The sequence below is a fragment of the Kogia breviceps genome, chromosome 4 (assembly GCF_026419965.1).
Source record: "Kogia breviceps isolate mKogBre1 chromosome 4, mKogBre1 haplotype 1, whole genome shotgun sequence".
Lineage (NCBI taxonomy): Eukaryota > Metazoa > Chordata > Mammalia > Artiodactyla > Physeteridae > Kogia > Kogia breviceps.
In genome coordinates this window covers 44,479,472-44,501,690 of record NC_081313.1, presented here as the reverse complement: position 1 = coordinate 44,501,690, position 22,219 = coordinate 44,479,472, and the positions used below count along the sequence as shown (strand labels likewise).

Below are 22,219 nucleotides of genomic sequence, written 5' to 3'. Positions count from 1 at the left end.
AAGGTACTAATTGGAGCACATCAGAGGATCTCAGAACTGTAATAGCTGTTATTTATTTACACAAACCCTATGCCTTTAACTCTGGGCAGCTTATTCTGTGGCCAAATAAAAACAAGTTCTAGACAACACAGGTCGATTCATGGTCAGTGTCTTGGGAGCCTTGGCTTCATTTCTACCCTGACCCTCACACCTACACTGGTCTTGCATTTACGTAACTTGAGGACCCTGGATTTATTACAGAATTTTGGCCCCATACACGTACATATCTCTTGGATACATTCTCCGATGTTAACCCTCACCTCTGAACACAACTCGACACTCAAACTCAAGTCTTATTCTACCTCAGATCACAGAGGAAGTGCCTTTCCTGATCTAATTCCAGCCCCAGAGCCAATGCCAGTGTCATGTCCTTTGTTTTATGCTTTGACAATATCTGACTGGGCCTATTGCAGGGGGATTGGCCTCTGTTCAACAGTCAACAGGCTATGAGGCTGATCAGCCCAGAAAGGCTATGGCTGGACATTGGGCTAGACATATGGAATCAATACAACATGACAGAAAAAAAATGCAGTCTGGCTGGGGATTTATGAACCAGTTCTGTCAATTCACCTAATGTGCATTTGCCATATTGTTAAAAAGAAGAGAGAAGAGAAGAGAAGGGAAGGGAAGGGAGGGAAAGGAAGAAAAAGAGAGAAAAGAAAAGGAAAGAGAAGAGAAGCTATCCCAAAGGTAAACAGATTCATATCTGCTCCTTTACTAAATATTTACCAATCCAGAAATCATCCCATATTAGTGGTTCTCAACTTTTGTTACACATTGGAATCACCTGAAAAGCTTTAAAAAATACTTAGGCCTGGTCCCTTCCTGAAGATTCTCATTTAATTTGTTTAGGGAGGGTCCCACATACAGGAATATTTAAATGTTCAACTTTAGAATTCAGTGCTTCTCGAAATTTAGTGTACATAAGAATTACCTGGTTCTTTTGTTAAAATGCAGATTCTGATACAGCAGGTCTCTGGTGGAGCCTGAGACTCTGTGGGTGTAACTAGCTCCCACGTGTTGCTGTTGCTGTTGGCTCATGAACAACACTGAGCAGCAAGATGGAAACTAATTGCTAACACCTGAGAGGCAACTTAACACATTTGCTAAGTTGATTTTTCTACCTGCATTTGGTTAGTGCACAACAACAAAAGCCAGTGGAGACCTACCTTCTCCATTTCTCATTGCAGTTCTACAAGTTCACTTCAAAGGACGTGCAAGTTGCAATGTTTAGACTCAACCCATCCGTAATTACCGATACCTCCCTTCTCTCCGAGAGCCTTCCTAAGTGCTCTGTACATCACTAGGCTGAGAAAATCCATAGCAGCAAAACCTCTCACAGTTTCTCTACACACAGAAAGTCCATCAAAGCCAAATGGAAACAAACCACACATATTGTGCAAAGGACTATGGGAAAATGCAAAGACATACAAGACATTGCCCCATCCTTCCTCCTCACCTGTTGACAAGGTCTGTATAGAAAAACAGAGCCTACAATTCAGAGCAGAAGTGCTCAGGGTCAAATAAGTGGTACTGGAAGGGAGTGCTATACGAGAAGAGAGGTGAAAAAGATGTCCCCGTAGGCTGGGCAATTAGGGATAGGGTGGGGGAGTGTAGGGGTGTCTCATACAGGAGAACTTATACCACTCAAGACAGATGGGGAGGGGGCAAGAGGGCAGGGTTCCAGAACCATTCCAGGGAGAGTTAACTTGGTACTCTACCATAGGACAGAGGGAGGAGAACCAAAGTGGGGACCAAGGACAGTGAGAAAACCACTTCAACTAGGACAGAAAGAAAAGTCAGAAATTACTAAATTCTAATCATTTGAGGCCTATGAATTCTTTAGGCTGGTACTTTGAAACATGATGTCAAGTTGAAGGATAATGGATGGACCACGAATACTCACAGCTTTTAAGACTAAACATATCAGAGTTACATATATAATAGCAATACCTAATAGTCATTATGCACTTCTTATGTGCCAGGCATGGTTCCAAGTCCTTTACATATGAAGACCTATTTAATTCTCACAACAAATCTACAAAATAGGTACTATTACCATCATCACTGGAACATAACCAACATAAAAATGGGAGTTTTGTATATTTTGTTCACCCTTGCAGTTCTCAGTGTCAAAACAGCAACTGAATCAACAAATCCTGATTCTGCAGATGAGAATTGGGAGCACAGGGAGATTAAATAACGTGTACAAAGTGATAGAGTCAACAGGTGGCAGAGTGGGGACTCAACCTCAGGTGCCTTAGCTTTGGTATCCATGGCTCTACCATCATGCAAGAGGCCTCCAGTTTAAGAGAAGACCTCTCGGATTCCATTATCTTTACCATGTCAAGTCTAGTTCTTGCCTCCATTGGTTAAGCTACAATTAATTTTTTTTAATGCAATGAGAATTTGAGTGTGGAGGATATCCTATCTGGGTCTAGGATAGAAAAAGCAGTGTCCTTGAGCACACATAAGTTGTCTCATTCTTGCAATGACATTGAATGCTAAGTGTAATTGATCCCCTGAAGCTTTATCAAGGTTCTCCATGGGTCCAAATCACACAGCTAGTACCTCACTTTGAGAACATGAACTCAAGTCCACAGATTCTACTTCTGGTAATTTTTAACCCTAAACTTGTGTCTTTAAGATATAAAGTCTTCTCTCTTTCGTTCCTGATGACTTGCTTATTTACTTAAAACCATTGCTAAGATATTACATCTTTTCATCCCTCTCTCCGTATACATGTATTGTGTGCCTGTTACCATTATGAGACATGAGGGAACAGAAAATCCCTAGCCCTGAAGGGCCCAAAGTCTAGGCTGAAGGACAGATATAAAAACAAACAACAAATGAGATGGGGGCCCCATAGACCTATACCTGAGGTCCATATAATAAAAGCAAAAATTCTTCTTGAAGAATCTGGGAAGGTTTTTCAGAAGAAGATCTCATATATAGCATGTCCAATGATGCCTTCATGACAACAACTTGGGGGTCACATATGGCTGCCTTCTTTTTCTCTGCTCCCTCTACCCTGTGTTCTACTCATACACTTTACAGTCCTCCAGCTGTCTTACTCCTCAGTGCCTCTGCTCATCCTGGATGCCCTCCAGTTCCTTGCCTGCCTGGATCAGATCTACTCCCTCTTTTACAGACTCATCCTTTACAAACTTCGTCTCTTTAATGGAGGCTCTTCTGATCATCACCCAATCACTCCTTCCTTTGCATCTGAACTATATTCCATCTCATGCTTATAGCTATAAAATACTTACAATATTTGATTTCTCCTAAATTGCTACAGGGTTGTAGCAATTAACTACAGGGTTGTAATAGTAAATGAAACATTTATAGGCAGTGAGGTCAGAGGTGACCATAGAGTGATAGAGAGATAAACAGTAATAATTCTTGACATTTGTATAGCCCTTTTATTACCCCAAATTCTTTCACATATCTTATCTTCCTTTATCTTTATAATAATGATATGAAGTAGAAAGGAAACCTCTACAGTTTATGGAAGGTGAAACTGAGATATAGGAGATTGAGTGACATCTATTAGCTGTTTATAAAGACTCAAATAAAGACTCAAATTGGATATCTTGACTCTAGATCTATGGCCTTATACTATGACATGAATGATGGTCTGATGCAATTGTGCATTTTTGATGTATTCATTCATTTAATACATATGACATATGAAAGGTACCACACTGGTTCTGGTCCTTGACTAAAAACAAATAAAATAAAAAGTTATAACCCTCAAGAAATTCACAGTGCAAGTAAAAATATAAGCAGGTAACTACACAATTACACCTCAGTGTGATGAATGTTAATGTCATGGACTGAATGTTTGTACTCCTCTCGCCCCAAAAATTCACATGCTGAAACCTAATGCCCAATGTGATGGTATTTGGAGGTGGGGACTTTGGGAGAGAACTAGGTCATAAGAGTGGAACCCTCAAGAATGGGATTAGTACCCTTATAAAAAAGGACAAAGAGAGCTCCCTTTCCCCTTCAGCCATGTGAAGACACAGCAAGAAGACAACCATTGTTGAACCAGGAAGAGGGCCCTCACCAGACACCGAATCAGCTGGCACCTTGATCTTAGACTTTCCAACCTACAGAACTGTGAGAAATAAATTTCTGTTGTTTATAAGCCACACTGTCTATGGTATTAATATTATAGCAGTCAAAATGGACTAAGATAGCTACATAAAGGCTTGTTTAAAGTGTCGTAGGGACTCACTAAAGCATTTAATGAGCCAGGGAGTTAGGCAAGGAGACTTGGGATTGAGGGTGGTAAAAGAGGGAATTTGGTCAGCAAAGGCTTCCTTGGGGAAAAAATGCTTGAAGAACATGTCTTACAGTAATTATCTTTCTCTGTCTGACTTATTTCACTAAGCATAATATTCTCTAGGTCCATTTACGTTGCTGCAAATGGCAGAATTTCATTCTCTTTTGTGGCCAATATTCCATTATATAAGTATACCACATTGTATTTAAGGTTAAGTTGCAGCATAAGCAAGCAAGAGATATATCAAGCCTAATAAGGGAAGAAGGAAAATATACATTCCCAGCATACAGGATTTAGAATCCTGGCAAGGACTCCAAGAGATAGTGCAGTCTCTCTTCTCTGTACGTGGCCATCTACTTAGTGTAGAAAGAGAAGTGGCCCAAAGTTGGAATACATATATGAACGCATGGCAGTAGCAAATTGCTTGGCTATTAGGGCCTGGAAAGAAAAAAATAGGAAGATCAGAGACAAGAAAATCTAGGGTAGAAGTATGTGAATTAATATGAGAGCATGCACAAATTATAAAAATGTATATCACATGATCACACCCACCAGCAGCATCCAACACAGAGAAAGTACTAAAGAACCATGTAGCCAAAATGACTCAGCCTGTTAACATCAGCCAGCCTTTGTCACTGTCCTTCCCAAAGCTCTGTTCATTCTGGGTGTATGAACAGAGTAGCTGAGGTGGTCAGAATGAAGGCTATACATATATCCAAGGCATGGATTTCCCCTTACCAAGGCTAATTTAGCTATGGCTGCCAATGAATGTCCAACTTGCCAGAAACAGAGACCAATACTGACTCCCGATTGTGACATCACCCTTTGAGGAAGCAAACTTGCCACTAGGTTTGCCTTTCTTGCTAGTAGGGGCTTAGCCAGCAGCACTATCCAAGTGTTTATGGAGCGTCTGATCCACTGGTGTGGGATTTCATATAACATTGCATCAGGGGAGCTCATGATAGAGAAAACAGATGTGAAAGTTGGCCCATAATCATAGGATCCTCTGGGCATATCATATACCTCACTACACAGAAGCTAGTAGCCTGAGAGAGCACTGGAATATCTCTCTGATAGCACAGCTGAAGTTCCAGCTCAGTGCCAATGATTTACCAGGATGGAGTGTCATCCTCTAGGACTAGTATGCTCTTTGAATCAAAGGCCTTCATATGGTACTATATCCCCAAAAGGAAAAACACATGGTTATAAGAAAAAAAACATAGTTATAAGAAAAATACCTGGTTATAAGAAAAAAAGTGGTCCCACATCTCATCTTTCCCAGTGACCTGCTTGAATAATTTGTTCATCCCTTCTCTGTAGCTCTGGATTCTGTGGGTTTACAGATCCTGAGTCTTAAAAAGAGAACATTTTTGCTAATGGTAATAAAACCTCTGACTGCAGCTTGGGCATTCAGGTTCCTTGTGGTAAGGAAGCATTAAGGTTCCTTGCCACAAGGAGCTGGCAAGAAGAGAAGTCATTGTTTTGGCAGGGCAGCTGACCAGTCATCAGGTAGTAGGGCTGCCATTACACAATGGGGCACGGAGGAATAAGTCTGGCACCCAGGTGATCCAGTTGGGCATCTCTTGGTCCTTCCTTCCCAACTATAATGGCAAAAGGACAAGCACAGAAATCCTGATTTGAGAAGGGCATGGTGACTGGGACTGAGACTACTCAAGGCTGAGGGTATCAGTTATGCCATCAGGTAAGCAACTGAGACAGACAGAGATGGAAGATGAAAGAGAGGAAAATCTAGAATCAATAGTGGAGGAGGGAGGCAATGAGTATAAGTTGTGACCTTGAGACCAGCTGTAGCATTGAGCTATAGTTGGTCCACTAATTTCCTGTCCTCAGTTTACCCCAAGAAAAGTTTAAAAGCATCCTGAAGAGCTGCTTCCTAAACGTATATTGAGAAGTAATCTGAATGGAGCAAAGAGTAGACTGTGGTAGACACCACCCAGATCCATCCAGATATTCCTTCAATAAGAGATTCTTGTCCCAGCCATTTGGAATGCCACCAGCAGACAGCCATCAGCTGTCAGCCCCTTCAGGGTTGCCTTAACTGCAGAGAGAGCTCTCACTCGAGGTTATTCCCATGCGAGGTTGCCCACATCTGATGATTGATTGATACAGGAATACAAAGGCATGGTCATCTCAGTCAAACTCAGGACAAATCTGAAGGGCCATTCTAGTTCCAGAGATCCCTGTGGAGTTGACCAAGGCTTTTGTTGGGTCTGTGTCTCAGCTTAACATCTTCTTCTTCCCAATCCTGTTCCCTTTCCCAACCTTCCAGAAGTGTTGGTCCCAAGGACACTCCATAACAAATATTCCATACTCTAAACTCCATCTCAGAGTTTCTCAATGTACCCTAACTTGCAACAGATGAGAATGACTGTAGAGAGAAAAAACAAATTCTGAGTCATTTGCCTCCTGGAGAAAGAAAATACTTTTTATTTCTGAAAGCAATATGACAGTAGGGTGTTAAGGAGCCAAGAATAGCTTTTTAATGGAAGTGAGGAGGGAGTGAAGCTGTCCAAGCTTTGTATTCCTCTCCACTAGAAGTTCTGTCAAGATGTAAGGGATGAGGAGTGGCACGTGGGGTAGCAGGAAAGACAAGAACTGGCCACGTGACCAATCCTGTATATGGTGCAGACCTATTTATGGGTTGTCATGAAGAAAGATGCCCTATAATGGTTTCTGGGTTTCTGCTCAACCAAGATCTACATAAAGCTTTTACTTGAGATGGAGGAGAGGCTCAGGGAGGCTACCCTGGGTCAACTCCAGAGCAACTCTGCCATTTAGATAGAAAAGACATAGGCATCTCCTTTCCTCCATGCTGACAGCTCTCAGAGGCAGCACTTGACCCCAAAGACCCCAAAGACCCAGAGAATCACAGGATCATGAATAAGCAAACACAGGAAAGAGTGCAGCCACCAATGCCTTAACAGAGATTGTAACTGGCCAAACTTCCAGCTCAAATGACCATAATCTTGGCAGACAAGTAGAATTCTGAGGACAGAAGGAAACCTTCAAATGTTTATATAATTTTCTACAAGGGAAGAGTTTGCTGATTCTAGGAAGGGTGGGCCCCCCAAGGCTAGCTGTCCAGCTCCGGTGATTACTCTGAGCCTTAATGCTTTGGAAATTTACCTTTAAAATTTCTTGTCTGAGATTTAATGCACAATGGGCAATTCATTCATTTCCTCCCAGAGGACCTAGCACATGTGAGTGTCTCCTGAGAAAGGCAATTATCACCTCAAGGTGGTCTGCCTGAAATGCTTCTCTAATACTGATTTAGAGGAAATCAGCCCATGTGACTGTCTCGGGAGGCTAATCACAAGATTGGGAAACAAGCATCCTGAGGAATTTTCACAATATACTTCTCAGTGAAGCACACACAACTTCAAAACCCAGAAAATGACTTCCTAAATTCTCTGGTTTTCATTTATTTCCAGTGGCAATTTCCAGACTACCAGAATTTCTATCATTTTGTTATTATCATCTTTAAACTCATTTCTTTGAGGCCTGAAATCTTGTTTACTTTATATCATAAATGCACAGAGCTATCCATACTCAGATGGCTCCTAGAAAAGGCATATTCATGATTTGTAAGATGGGATCTTTGGAAGCTATATTTATACTGAAAAGGGACACGGAAATGTTGGGTGAGGGATGGAGAGAGTATGGCTCCAAGTGTTGTTTTCTCTGGAGGCAGTGACCCTATCGCTGTGTATCCCCTTTCTGTAGGGCTCCAGTCCGGTGCTGCTTCCTCCACAATGTACTCCACACCAGCCCAGTCTGATTAAGCCTCTTGTGTGTTTGTGAATCAGGACACTTGCTTTTCTTCTATCATAGCACTTACTATAGACTTCCTGTTCATGGCTCTCTCCCCACTTCCTCAAGGACAAGGACCATGTACTCTGTATCTTAGACTTAATTAGAGCGCATTGCATGTATTAAATATTGTTTATGTACTATTGAAATAAATCCAAATGATGTGATCGTGCTATAGGAATGGTTCTTCCAAAAGATAGAAAAGTGCAGAATAGAAGGGCATATTACCCCTTGTTTATATTTTATTTATTTATTTATTTATTTATTTATTAAATTTTTTGTGGTACGTGGGCCTCTCACTGTTGGGGCCTCTCCCATTGTGGAGCACAGGCTCCGGACGTGCAGGCTTAGCGGCCATGGCTCACAGGCCTAGCCGCTCCGCAGCATGTGGGATCTTCCCGGACCGGGGCACAAACCCGCGTCGCCTGCATTGGCAGGCGGACTCCCAACCACTGCACCACCAGGGAAGCCCCCCTTGTTTTTAAAAAATATTTAAGCCAGCTCTCAGGATTATATATTTCTATATAATCACTGGATGTAAGCAATTGCCCTTTACTATAATTTTCTATCTCAAAATTGAATGCTTGCTTTCCAGCTATGTTTTTCAATAGAAATAATACGAAAGATGAAAGTGGTAATGTTTGTGAGATGTTCTAAGGTCATTTTTATAAAATCTTCAGGTATTGCTTCTTTATTGGGAATAAAGTCAGTTTCTCCTGAAGGACATTCACATCCATAGAAGCAAATGGAAAGGTGAAGTCATGGGGGAGTTGATATATCGGCGATAAACCAAATAAGGCTGAACTACACATGTTAGGGAAATATCAAAAGCCAGGAGCTTAGCTACAGAAGCTTGTTACGTACCTATGTAGGTGGGAAGCACACCAATAGCAAAGGGCATCCTGGCAGAAAGCAGGAGAGCAGTGTTGAATGTCATGTTATAGAACAAAGGGAAGCACGTAAGTTAAGAAATATAATAATTGTGGAAATGAAAACTAAACAAGGTGACCGAAGAGCAGTTCTAAGAAAGTTGAGTTGTAGGTGAAAGCATCCAGGTTGGGAAAACAAGAAAAACAAATCTGAGAGGGAGGAAGAGGTAGAGAGCAGTTTAGGTAAATATTAGTCAAGTCAGGAGAATGAGCTCTGCCTGGGAACAAGGGCTGCTGTTCATCTATCCATGTGCTGAGTTCACGCCAACGGGGATATAATGTGGAAACCTGCCTTTCATGCAAGTCAGCTGCCCACAGCCATTGCAAACAATGCTAAGTCCCAGTGAGGGGCAAAGAAATACCATTTAGCTGTCTTTGGGAAAAAGAGTGGTTATTTTTTATAAAAAAACAAAATCTATAGTGTGAAGTGGGAGAGATGGAGAAAATACGCCTTAAACCTGAATTTGACTCCTAGCCAATTATATGAGAGTCAAAAAAAACCATGTGATGGTGACACTTCCTGCAAGATGTTATATCATTCAATTGTTTTGTAATTTTCACCTGATGGTATGAATTCTTTCTTTCTCACTGCATCTCACTGCAACTCATACTTCCTCTTATCTATCTTGCTGCCACAACCTGAAATGAGGGTCAGAAAAACAGGGGCCCTCATGGTTTCTCCAAATCCTATCTTGTTGCTGTTCTCTTGGGCATCAGAGGTGGCCAACCTGGAAGAAGGCAGCTAAGGACAGGAAAGAGATGCAGTTAGAACCTCAAAGATTCAAACAAAATTCTCCCCATTTTAAATGACTGAGATCTATAAAGACGTAATAATTTTCCATTGCACCAAAGCTCATGATAATAAATTGGTGATTACAGAGAGGAACAAAATTAATGATTTTCAACTTTGGGTTCTATATTCTCCTTAGTTGACCCCTGGGCTTGACCTAACTGGAATATCTCTTATGGAAATGAAAGCATGATGAGACTAATGTCAGAGAATATTTGGTATCCACTAAACTCAATCCATTAATGACACATTAGTGTTATAGGTTCAAGGACACTAAGAAAGATATGTTTTTGTTCCAAAACAGTTGTGTCATTGTGCCTTTATATTTTTGTCCAGATTTTTGTTCCACTGTTACCTGAAACAAAGATCATGGTAGGTAAGGTGATTTATAATGATATTTTGATATGCCTGGGCCAGGAATTTACAAATTAAGTGCTTAAACTGATTGGTGTAAATTTAAAAAAAAACAAAAAGTTGAAAACAAAGAATGGCAAAGTCTGGACTCTGAGATTTGCTATTTCATGTTCTACACAGCATATAAAAGTGATTTTGCTTCCTCTTCCTAGATCTGGCACCCAGCTGGCCCTGTGTTAAGAATTTTAAGCATGTTAACCACACCACAAATCAAATAAATAATTATTCAGTATTACAGGGCTCCTTCCCACTGACTCAGCAAGCTAATCACCACCTCCTATCTCACTACCCAGTTACTACCATGTTAAAGGCAAAGGGATTAAAGAGCAAAGCATCCCAAAAGTTGACCACTAATGATCCCACTCTCTGGAAATATGCCACATAAAAATATGTCAAATGTCACAAGCTTGCTGATCCAATTTCAACAGGTAATAACTTGAGCAGTTTTCCATGAAGTTATGCTCCTTAGTTTTCCAAAATATCTCACAAGAGAGTGTCTCATTAGTTTTGTAGATTTTTCAAAGATGTATTTTAGTTTTTTGACTGCTTGAAAATAGAATGGAGTTCTCTCTTAAAAGTCATATCCTTCTTTCTTTATTAAGAAAGCCTAATTATTGCTCAAATCCTGGAATTGAGGATTCACCAGGAATTAATGAAAAACAAAATCCTTCCACTTAAACCTAAAATCTGATTCTGATTGGGCACCACAATTGCATTCAAAACAATAATCATTAGCATATAAAATAAAAGCTTAGTTTTAATCAAGGGATCAGTTTCATGGAGAGTAATTAATTAAACTACCATAAGTAGAAGAAAAGGAAAGAATTACTCGGGATATTGATTTAACCTCAGACCTTACTCTCTATAGCAAAAGGATGGAAAACCAATTGCCAAGGGGAAAACAGAATCATTGTATCTTCAAAACCAATTCTCACTGGCTGAAGTAATCAGCATTACAAGAGAAGTATGTCTGGCTTACCAATGTACCTCAGCTCCTAAATAGTAAATGCTCCACATCTTTTGAAAGTCTGTATATCATTCTAGATGGTCCCTTTGTCAGGATACCAGTTGTATTTATGTTGTAAGTGGTGATATTTCCAAACAATTTATTCATGACTATATATGTATATATATACACTATCTATAAAAATATTTAATATGCATATATAATACATTAATATATATTTATAATATATATATAAATCTAAAAAGACCAGGACTATTATTATCCTACTGAATTAAATAACAATGAATTATATATATAATATGAATGATCCACTTATTCAACAAATAGTTATGTAATATCAGATGTTAGAATCTCTCTATCTTCAGTGATAGATTATGCACCTGCCAAAAGCAAAATACATGCAGCTTAAAAGGTTGAAGTTAGCACATTTTTTTTAGTCTTCTGATATTGAATTCAACGCAATTTAACTGTATTTGAAATGAGATATCTCTGAACAAGGTTTGGTCTCGTCCCTAGACCAATGGTTAGCAAATTTCTAAATTGAACATTTGGAGTAAACATTGTAAAGAACATCATCAGAAGGAAAGCTAATGGATTGTGACTCCATTCCCCCAGGAAAGTAGTAAAGGGTCCTGAAAATAATTGTAACCCTCACACTGGGCAAAAATATCCTCCTGGCAGAGACTCAAAGTTTTTCCAATTGGGTCATTAAGAAAATACTTAGATCAAAAGTTGCCATTGAAACTGGTCTTCAGAAGAGTTCTGATGTCAAGCAGGAAGAAATGGACCCTGTAATGTTTGATGCTTTGGGACTTAAAAATAGCAAGACTAAAGTAAAAGAGCATGTTGCAGGGGAAGAATTCTATAATACATTTGAACCAGATGACCTTCTATGACTTCACCATCTCTCATCGCTGTGATTCAACTCTACTGCAGTTAAGAACACCATCAAAATAAAGCCATGTGGGAACATGACCAAGAGTAACAACAAAAATAATAATACTCTGAGCTCCTTCCTTAGAATAAAGTCTCCATGTTTTTACAAAGCACTTTGCAAACATTATCTTTTTCATTCTCACAACAACCAAGGTGTGTGGAAGGTAAGTATTATTATCCCATTTTGCAAATGGAGAAGCTGAGGTTAATGGAGTTTGACTTGCTCGTGGCCACAAAACAAAACAAACCAGCAAGGGAATCTAATCCACTGACACTCATAAGTAAGCTGCTGGAAAACCAGACGCCCTGATGAAATATTGGGGGGTCCAGATAAAGTTTGCCCCCTGTATGTGGCAATGATAAAAGCAAGAAAAATGGAATGAAATCACAATTCTATGTAAAGGAATTAGAGCAAGATGATATGAGGTTTAACAAAGGTTGAAACACATGGAAAGAAAACGAATTAGGGCACCCTCCTGAGTGATGACTTTACAGACAATAAAAAGAAGAAACAAGAAAGAGTCAGGCTTCTGAATTATGTGACATTATTTAGAGAAAGTTAAGAAGAAAATAAATAGAAGGAAAGCTAACTGCTTGCTATTTCATTATGATGATAATCAGACTAACTGGAATTCTATCACTCTAAATATCCATTTCTATATTTTCAAACAATAGTCACTGTACAGGATACCAGTTCTGCACTTCAGCCTTAGAGCAAATACCTGTACTATCTAACCACAAAACAAAACAGTTACTGAACTATAAATGAATGAGCAAATGAATGAATGCATGGATAGATAAAACAATTTTTTAAAGAAAGAACATATTGGCTCATCCACATCTTTGGGGCGTGACTAAGACTTGCTGATATAGATAATAGCTAAATCAGACTTAATTCATTGTCCAAAAGGACAGGAAAAGACTAATGGAAGAAAAATGTCAAGAATGAAGGGGACTGTCATTTTAGGAGGGCCAACGTTTTCTAGATTGCCTCAGGCAGCAGTATTTCTTAACTCAAAGTGCAGCTAAGCTCATGCTAGGCATGCACTCCACACTGCAGCTCCACCTGAACAAATTGAAGGCACTTGTCCTTTCAATCATTGTGAGTATGTTACCCGTACCCTTTGGGCACCAACTATCAGGGCCTGTACTTCAAGGAGCCACGGAGAGCCTTAGTTCTCTGGATTTAGACTGTTGAGTCCGAAGCAGGCATGCACGGAAGGAAGAGATAGCCTGGCAGAGTCTTGTAAGCGTCTGTGCACCATCTGTGCACTAAAAGGGACAGCTACATTAGCCTCTCCTTCTTTTCCCCTTGGATGTATGGGGATTTACTGTCTGTGGTTAGATATCTGTCTTCTCAGATGCGAATGGCTAAAACAGGAAGAAGTTGACTAAGTACATAGAGGTAGGGCCATTGCAATTTCTGAGGAATTAATGTTCATTTTTTTTACAAAAAGTTCTTACCACATGTTGATTTTATATTTTTTTCTGTTTCCACTCATAATGTATTAGTCTTTAGAATCAGCAAATGTGTAAAAACAAAGACAATAAGCCTAATACCATTCTGTGTACATAGGACACTATCATTCAACACACCAATGCATTCTTATTACTGGCACAGCAACAATACATCCTACAGTGGTAAGAAGTGTGAGAGCTTCAAGAAGTCCTGAGCCTCTGTTCCCTCTTGGACTCCACACTTTCAATCTGTAGGCACTACATTGCCCAATTTATTAATTCTTTTAAGTCCAGCTTTCATCCTGATCCAGGTAGTTACAATAAATACATATTTTATAATTATACAAACATTTGTTTCTATATTGTATATATTTAGATATTTTACCATGTGTTGTATATCAGCACATATATACATTTATTGTATACACACAGATTTATTAAGAATTACATTTGTCATTGTGGTGAATGCTGGTGGTGAATTCTGCTTATTTGCCCTCTCTTCCGCAGGGCTGATTCCCAAGAGCACTACTAACGGATGCCCTAAACACTTACCTCCCTCTCAGAACCTGCTTTCCAATGATTTCTCCCAACACGCAACAAAGATATTAATCAGTGTTTCATACTGAAAACTCAAAATGATAAGATAATAAATATATTAGTCCAAAGGCTGGACGTATCAAGGATGCCATCGTAATGACTGGATTTTGAGAGATGTAGGGTGGTCTTTATAATTCGATAGGAAAATAAACCCTCAAAATGAATTCCATATTTTTCAGAAATCTGCACATAGGATTTTAGGGATCCTATTTGGAAATAAACTCAAATGTTATCTTCATGTTCTTGGTGAGAAAACTAAATTCAATACTAAGTTATTCTTACTTGCACTCCATCATGAGGGTTGCTTACTAGCAGATAAAAAATGTGGGGTAGTAGAAGGAGACCTAGGCTTAAATACCAATGCCTCTACTAGTGACACAAGCTTGGGCAAGTCATTTAACCTCTCTGAGTCTCATTTCCCTCATCTGTCACACAAAAATTTATAACAAAATGAAATACGTTATATAATCTGTCCAGCTCAATGCTTGGCCCATTTATGTTTGCTAAATAAATGTGTGGTTTCTTTTGGCGTTGAAGAGTAGTGTTACCTTTTAACTTCACAATAAGGGAGGTTCACATTACAGTAAGACTATAGGGGAATACAAAGAAGATTGATATATATGTATGGTGTGACAAGATATTTCTAAAAATCTAGAAGGTATGGAAACTTCATTGAAACTTGGTCAGATGTCCCAGATTCATGCTTTCTACCTTCTATTTGTCCTAACCATATCTTCTAAAACTTGATTATTCCCTAAGAGGCTCATGTATGTTAATTGCCTTCTTCATTTTAATCAAGGCCCCATGACAGATAAATAGCTTCTAGTGCCTATCAGAAGTGAGTCCCTCATATTCATTCATTCTGCTAGCGACATTTTGACTTATCGAGTAATTTTAGTAACAATGCTCTGAGAAACATATTTGGACATTGAACTTTATTCTCATTCAAACATAATCTCAGTTTCCTCAAACTTAACCAACTTGATGGATTTCATTATTAAGCACTCAAATCTCACTGACTCATGCATGCCCCCATTAGCTGATATCCCTTCAAGGCCCTTCCATTTCTCCTCCCATCTGTCTCCCAGGTGCATCTATGGAGAGTCTTACGTGCTCTCACAGGCTCTCTCTACAAGCCCTCTCCTATTCTCCAGGAGCCCTCATGGTGGCCCTAGAAGCCTCTTGATAGTGCCACCTATGACTGCCGTTCCCACCATCTCCCCATGACAACCTTGACACCTGGGCCAGGGAGCCTCTTCTGAGATCCACAAAGCAAACACTTAAGTAGCCCACACCACCCTGCATCCCCTGGAGTCTTCAGTGCGCTGAAGCTGTGCCATACTGGGAGTTGTGGAAGATAAGGCTAGAGAGGCGGGCAGGAGCGAGGCCCTGTTTACCCTGCTAAGAAGCTTAGGCTGAGCCTGTAGTCAGCAGAGAGTCAGCTAAGGGTTTAAACAGGAGCTTAACGCATATATTGCATATATTTGTATTTTAGCAACATCACTACCTGACATGTAGAGGATGAAACGGAGGGAAACTGCAGTTACTGAGTCAAGAGAACGATTATGAGGATTCTATAATGGTACAAGGTAGAGAGAGTGGAGGCCTCAGCCTAGGCAGTGGCAGTGTCCCCGTGCTGTAAAGAAGGAGGGCTAATCTCTCTGGGCTGTGCTTACTAGCCTTCTATGTCGGCTGCTTTCCAATTAGCTTGGGCCACTGGTAGTTACTGTCAGGAGATCGGGAAGCAGGAGGAAAGGAAAATCCAGGGTATCTCACCCTCCCTCTGTGGGTCTCAGGTGACACCTCCAGCAGCTGCTGCATCTCCTCCTTGGCACGCGCACAGGCCCTAATTCTGGCTTCTGCCCAAGGATCCCGCCCTGGGCTCTGGGAACCCCACTTCCTCCTTTTGTCCCTCCAGCCCAGGGTTGATTGTGGCTTCCTGCTGTGGCTAACATCTGAGTTGCTGCTTTGTCTCCTATTTGGCTTCTCATCTCTTCCACCAAGTGTATAACGGATTTGCTGTATAAAACCTCTCTTTTAAGATATCTGGAGAGTTTTTTCTTCTGGTTGGACTCTGACTGATACAGGAGGAGATACATTTGAGAAATATTTAGGTGGCAGAATCATTGGGACTTTATGAAGATTTCTCGTATCACTTAACTCAAAATTGTTCTTACTATTTTGCACATCCCTGAACTGAAGCTTATTGTATTGATTCCTTAGCTAGATGGCTATTTGCAGTATGGCAGAGATGGGAAGTTGTCAAACTCCACGTGACAATAATAAAAGATCAAAAACAACGGGTGCTGCATGGGTAGGGCAGACAAGTCTCCTCGGGGGGGCTCACCTTCCATAGGAGTCATCCACTTTCTGGTCCCCCAGGCTTCAGACTGCCAGCCTCCACGAATGGGAATGTGAACCCGACCCAAATGGATGACCAGACATCAGTATTTGATTTAGGACATGCTACATGAAGACCTAACAGAACAAAGTTAAGGTACTATTTTGTTGGATGGAATCAGGGCAAGGAATAGAAGACACAAATGGCCAGGAAGGAAAAGATACCCAGGCTACAGAGGATGGCACAGCTCTAATGAAGACAGTGCCTGGCCTGGCCAGAAAGAGGCCTGGCAACAAGTGGGCACAGATGCCCTGTGCAACGCTGAAGATGCCGCCCTGCCTATGTCGTACAGGAAGGACACCAGAGAGGAGCCACCTCTCTCCTAGAGAACTGGTCAGTTTGAAGCTAATGAAGTCTTGCTGGGGGTTGGCCAGACTAATGGGCATTTTATTTTATTTTTTCATTAAGTAAACTTTTTATTTCAGAATATTTTCAGATTTAGAGAGAAGCTGCAAAGGTAGTACAGAGTCCCCATATACCCCTCACCCATTTTCCCCTACTGTCACTGTCTTACGTTACTATGGTACATTTGTCACCAACATTGAAACTGACATTAGTACATGACCACTACTAAACTCTGCAGTTTACTTGAATTTCACTATTCTTTCCTAATATCTGGCCCCCTGCCCCCAAGGATCCTACTATATTACATCTAGGGGCATTTTATTTTTATTTCCAATCTATCTTAATACTTACAGAGAAAAATACTTGCCCTCATTTATTTTATTAAAGGGGTACTCTAATAAACAAACAACAATAGCAACAAATCATTAAAACGTTTCCAAACTTCAGTACACTTCCTCAAAGAGGATTAGGGTCAATTCTCTTCCTTAGGAACGTGTACTTGGGCATAGAACACAGAAGCCAAACTACATGGGTTCAAATCCCAGTCCACCCCTTTCTTTCTGGGCAACCTTTGAAAAGTACATAAGCGATTAATCCCTCTTGGCTCTAGTTTCCTCATCTATAAAATGGAAATAGTGATAATAGAGGTGGGATATGGGAATTAAAGTTAATAGTACCTACACTTACAGCAGTGTCTGGGTACAGAGTAAGCACTGACTTGATCTTAGCTGTTATTACTATTACTGTTGATATATGATTCCAGAGTATTCTATATATCTCTTTTCTTGACACTCATCTTACTTTTAATTACATGTTTCACATCTGCCTTTACTTGTAGACTATGATCTTCATGAGTTCAAAGACATTCCTGTCTAACTCAAAGTAGATGCACAGGAAATAATCACTTAATTGTTTTACATGCAGAATGGAGAGCCATCAACCAACCACATGAAATGTAACAGCTTGAAGGAAGAGAAAGTGAACAAGGTGAAGTTAGATAGATAATGGAGAGACACATACATACACACACGGACACACACACACACACACACACACACACACACAGGTCAAATGGGAGCAAAATACTAACATTTTGTTTCTTGGCCATTGGTATATAATACCGTGTCCTTGCTCATATTTAAACCCAATTTTTCCTCATGTGCTACAATATACTAAAAGAGAATGTATTTTTCTGAGGTTAACAATTATGTCCAGAAGGACACTACCCTTTTGAGCACTGGTAATAAAGAAAGGTAGAGGGGGTTCTGGGTGTAATTCCCATCTATTGCTTTCTGGGGAAACTGGCATTAGGAGTACCCAAGAAATGAACCAGTGTTCTTTTCAAATGACTTCAATATTCAAGTTTCTTGACAATTGCCCTGAAAAACTGAGGGTGCTTCATGTATAGATGCACACTTGGGCTCTGGGAATCCCAGGCACAGATGTCTGTAAAGCCGTGTATATTTCTGCCATAAATGCAGCTGTAAAATGTGCTCCACCCATATCCAGACCTCCAGACAAGGAAGTTGTTAAATGCATTTTTTTTTCTTTCCTGTAAGTTGCCTTCACCTCTGAAATATTGCAAAGTGGCTGACCCACAGGGTGGAGGTGGAATCAGCAGCTGCAGTGCCTCTTACGCCGTCATCTCTTTGGTATGTTGCTTCCTTTCACTCTCACGTTGGGAAAGATCCCACCCATCCTTTGCATTCCTCCTGAGCAAGTTGTGTCAAGGAAAGGCAAGAGAGGAAGCTATTTCCATTCTCCAGGGTGTAATCAAAAAGGAAGGTTTTAATTAGTTTCTCAGGATGTTCTCAGTTTCTGCACAGAACAGCCCTTCCCTTCTTTTGCATCAGAGCTCTTCTTGGATTATTCAAGAAACACACACAGACTCACAGACATGGAGAACAGGCTTGTGGTTGCCAAGGGGGTGGGGGGAGGGAGAGGGATGAATTGGGAGTTTGCGATTAGCAGATGTAAACTATTAGATAGAGAATGGATAAACAACAGGGTCCTACTGCAGAGCACAGGGAAATATATTCAATATCCTGTGATAAACCATAATGGAAAAGAATATTAAAAATGTATATGTATAATTGAATTATAATTGAATCATTTTGCTGTACAGCAGAAATTAACACAACATTGTAAAGCAACTATACTTCAATAAAAATAAAATTTAAAAAAGAAACACACAGTTTTGCTCTCTCAGGGTTAAACTCTGCATATACAAATGTAACAAAGAGCTATGTAGCCTGTCTTTCCTAGCACTTATCAAGTTGTAATTTGTATAATTAGTTGATTTGTGACCATCTCTCCCATTATGCTGAGGATTCCATGAAAGCAGTGGCATGTCTGATTTTGTTCTCCCTTATATCCTGAGCACCAGGCAGTGTGTCTGACACATATTAGGCACTCAACAAATGGTTGAAAAATACAGAAAAACCATATGATCACCTCAATAGATGCAGAGAAAGCTTTTGACAAAATTCAACACCCATTTATGATAAAAACCCTCCAGAAAGTGGGCACAGAGGGAACTTTCCTCAACATAATAAAGGCCATATATGGCAAACCCAAAGCCAACATCGTCCTCAATGGTGAAAAACTGAAACCATTTCCATTAAGATCAGGAACAAGACAAGGTTGCCCACTCTCACCGCTATTATTCAACATAGTTTTGGAAGTTTTAGCCACAGCAATCAGAGAAGAAAAAGAAACAAAAGGAATCCAAATTGGAAAAGAAGAAGTAAAACTCACTGCTTGCAGATGACATGATACTATACGTAGAGAATCCTAAAGACACTACCAGAAAATTACTAGAGCAAATCAATGACTTTGGTACAGTAGCATGATACAAAATTAATGCACAGAAATCTCTTGCATTCCTATACACTAATGATGAAAAATCTGAGAGGGAAATTAAGAAAACACTCCCATTTACCACTGCAACAAAAAGAATAAAATATCTAAGAATAAACCTACCTAAAGAGACAAAAGACCTGTATGCAGAACATTATAAGACACTGATGAAAGAAATTAAAGATGATACAAATAGATGGAGAGATATACCATGTTCTTGGATTGGAAGAATCAACATTGTGAAAATGACTCTACTACCCAAAGCAATCTACAGATTCAATGCAATCCCTATCAAACTACCACTGGCATTTTTTACAGAACTAAAACAAAAAATTTCACAATTTGTATGGAAACACAAAAGACCCCGAATAGCCAAAGCAATCTTGAGAAAGAAAAACAGAGCTGGAAGAATCAGGCTCCCTGACTTCAGACTATACTACAAAGCTATAGTAATCAAGACAGGATGGTACTGGCACAAAAACAGAAATATAGATCAGTGGAACAGGACAGAAAGCCCAGAGATAAACTCATGCACATATGGTCACCTTATCTTTGATAAAGGAGGCAAGAATATACAGTGGAGAAAAGACAGACTCTTCAATAAGTGGTGCTGGGAAAACTGGACAGCTACATGTAAAAGAATGAAATTAGAACACTCCCTAACACCATACACAAAAATAAACTCAAAATGCATTAAAGACCTAAATGTAAGGCCAGACACTATCAAACTCTTAGAGGAAAACATAGGCAGAACACTCTATGACATAAATCACAAGCAAGGTCCTTTTTGACCCACCTCCTAGAGAAATGGAAACAAAAACAAAAATAAACAGATGGGACCTAATGAAACTTAAAAGCTTTTGCACAGCAAAGGAAACCATAAACAAGACAACAACAACAACAAAAAACCCTCAGAATGGGAGAAAATAGTTGCAAATGAAGCAACTGACAAAGGATTTATCTCCAAAATTTACAAGCAGCTCATGCAGCTCAACATTAATAAAACAAAAAACCCAATCCAAAAATGGGCAGAAGACCTAAATAGACATTTCTCCAAGGAAGATATACAGATTGCCAACAAACACATGAAAGAATGATCAACATCATTAATCATTAGAGAAATGCAAATCAAAACTACAATGGGATATCATCTCACACCGGTCAGAATGGCCATCATCAAAAAATCTAGAAACAATAAATGCTGGAGAGGGTGTGGAGAAAAGGGAACACTCTTGCACTGTTGGTGGGAATGTCAACTGACACAGCCACTATGGAGAACAGTATGGAGGTTCCTTAAAAAACTACAAATAGAACTACCATAGGACCCAGCAATCCCACTACTGGGCATATACCCTGAGAAAACCATAATTCAAAAAGAGTCATGTACCAAAATGTCCATTGTAGCTCTATTTACAATAACCAGGAGATGGAAGCAACCTAAGTGTCCATCATCAGATGAATGGATAAAGAAGATGTGGCACATATATACAATGGAATATTACTCAGCCATAAAAAGAAATGAAATTGAGTTATTTGTAGTGAGGTGGATGGACCTAGAGGCTGTCATACAGAGAGAAGTAGGTCAGAAAGAGAAAAACAAATACCGTATGCTAACACATATATATGGAATCTAAGAAAAAATTTTTTAAAAGGTCATGAAGAACCTAGGGGTAAGACAGGAATAAAGACACAGACCTACTAGAGAATGGACTTGAGGATATGGGGAGGGGGAAGAGTAAGCTGTGACACAGTGAGAGAGTAGCATGGACATATATACACTACCAAATGTAAAATAGATAGGTAGTGGGAAGCAGCTGCATAGCACAGGGAGATCAGCTAGGTGGTTTGTGACCACCTAGAGGGGTGGGATAGGGAGGGTGGGAGGGAGGGAGATGCAAGAGGGAAGAGATATGGGAACATATGTATATATATAACTGATTCACTTTGTTATAAATTAGAAACTAACACACCATTGTAAAGCAATTATACTCCAATAAAGATGTTAAAAAATAAGGTTGAAAAATAAAATAATAAACATGTGATTGAAGAAGCTTCCACCATAGCAAACAAAACAGCCCCTGAAGCAAACGTTGCTCTCAGAGACTGCTTCTTCACAAGGATCCTAGAAGGAGAATGGTTGATGATATAGTCTTTTCCATGTACCAGATACTTTTGTAAGTGCATCACATTTGTTGTATCCAATAAGTCAAATAATTCTCCTAACAATACTGTGAGCTAGATTCAGTCATTATCCCCATTTTACAGATGAGAAATTTGATACAGAGAGAGAGAGAGAGAGCAGGTCAGTGAAATTTCCCAAGGTCAAACAGCAGCTAGTGAAGAGACTGGAAGAAAACAACCCAGT

At 39.8% G+C, this 22,219-nt stretch overlaps 1 long non-coding RNA gene across 1 annotated transcript in view; it reads right to left on the bottom strand.

Annotated features, from left to right (window-relative positions):
• LOC136793999 (uncharacterized) overlaps positions 1-22,219 on the bottom strand; it is a 176,868-nt gene that overhangs the window by 71,240 nt on the left and 83,409 nt on the right. The gene's annotated exons all lie outside the window — the stretch shown is intronic.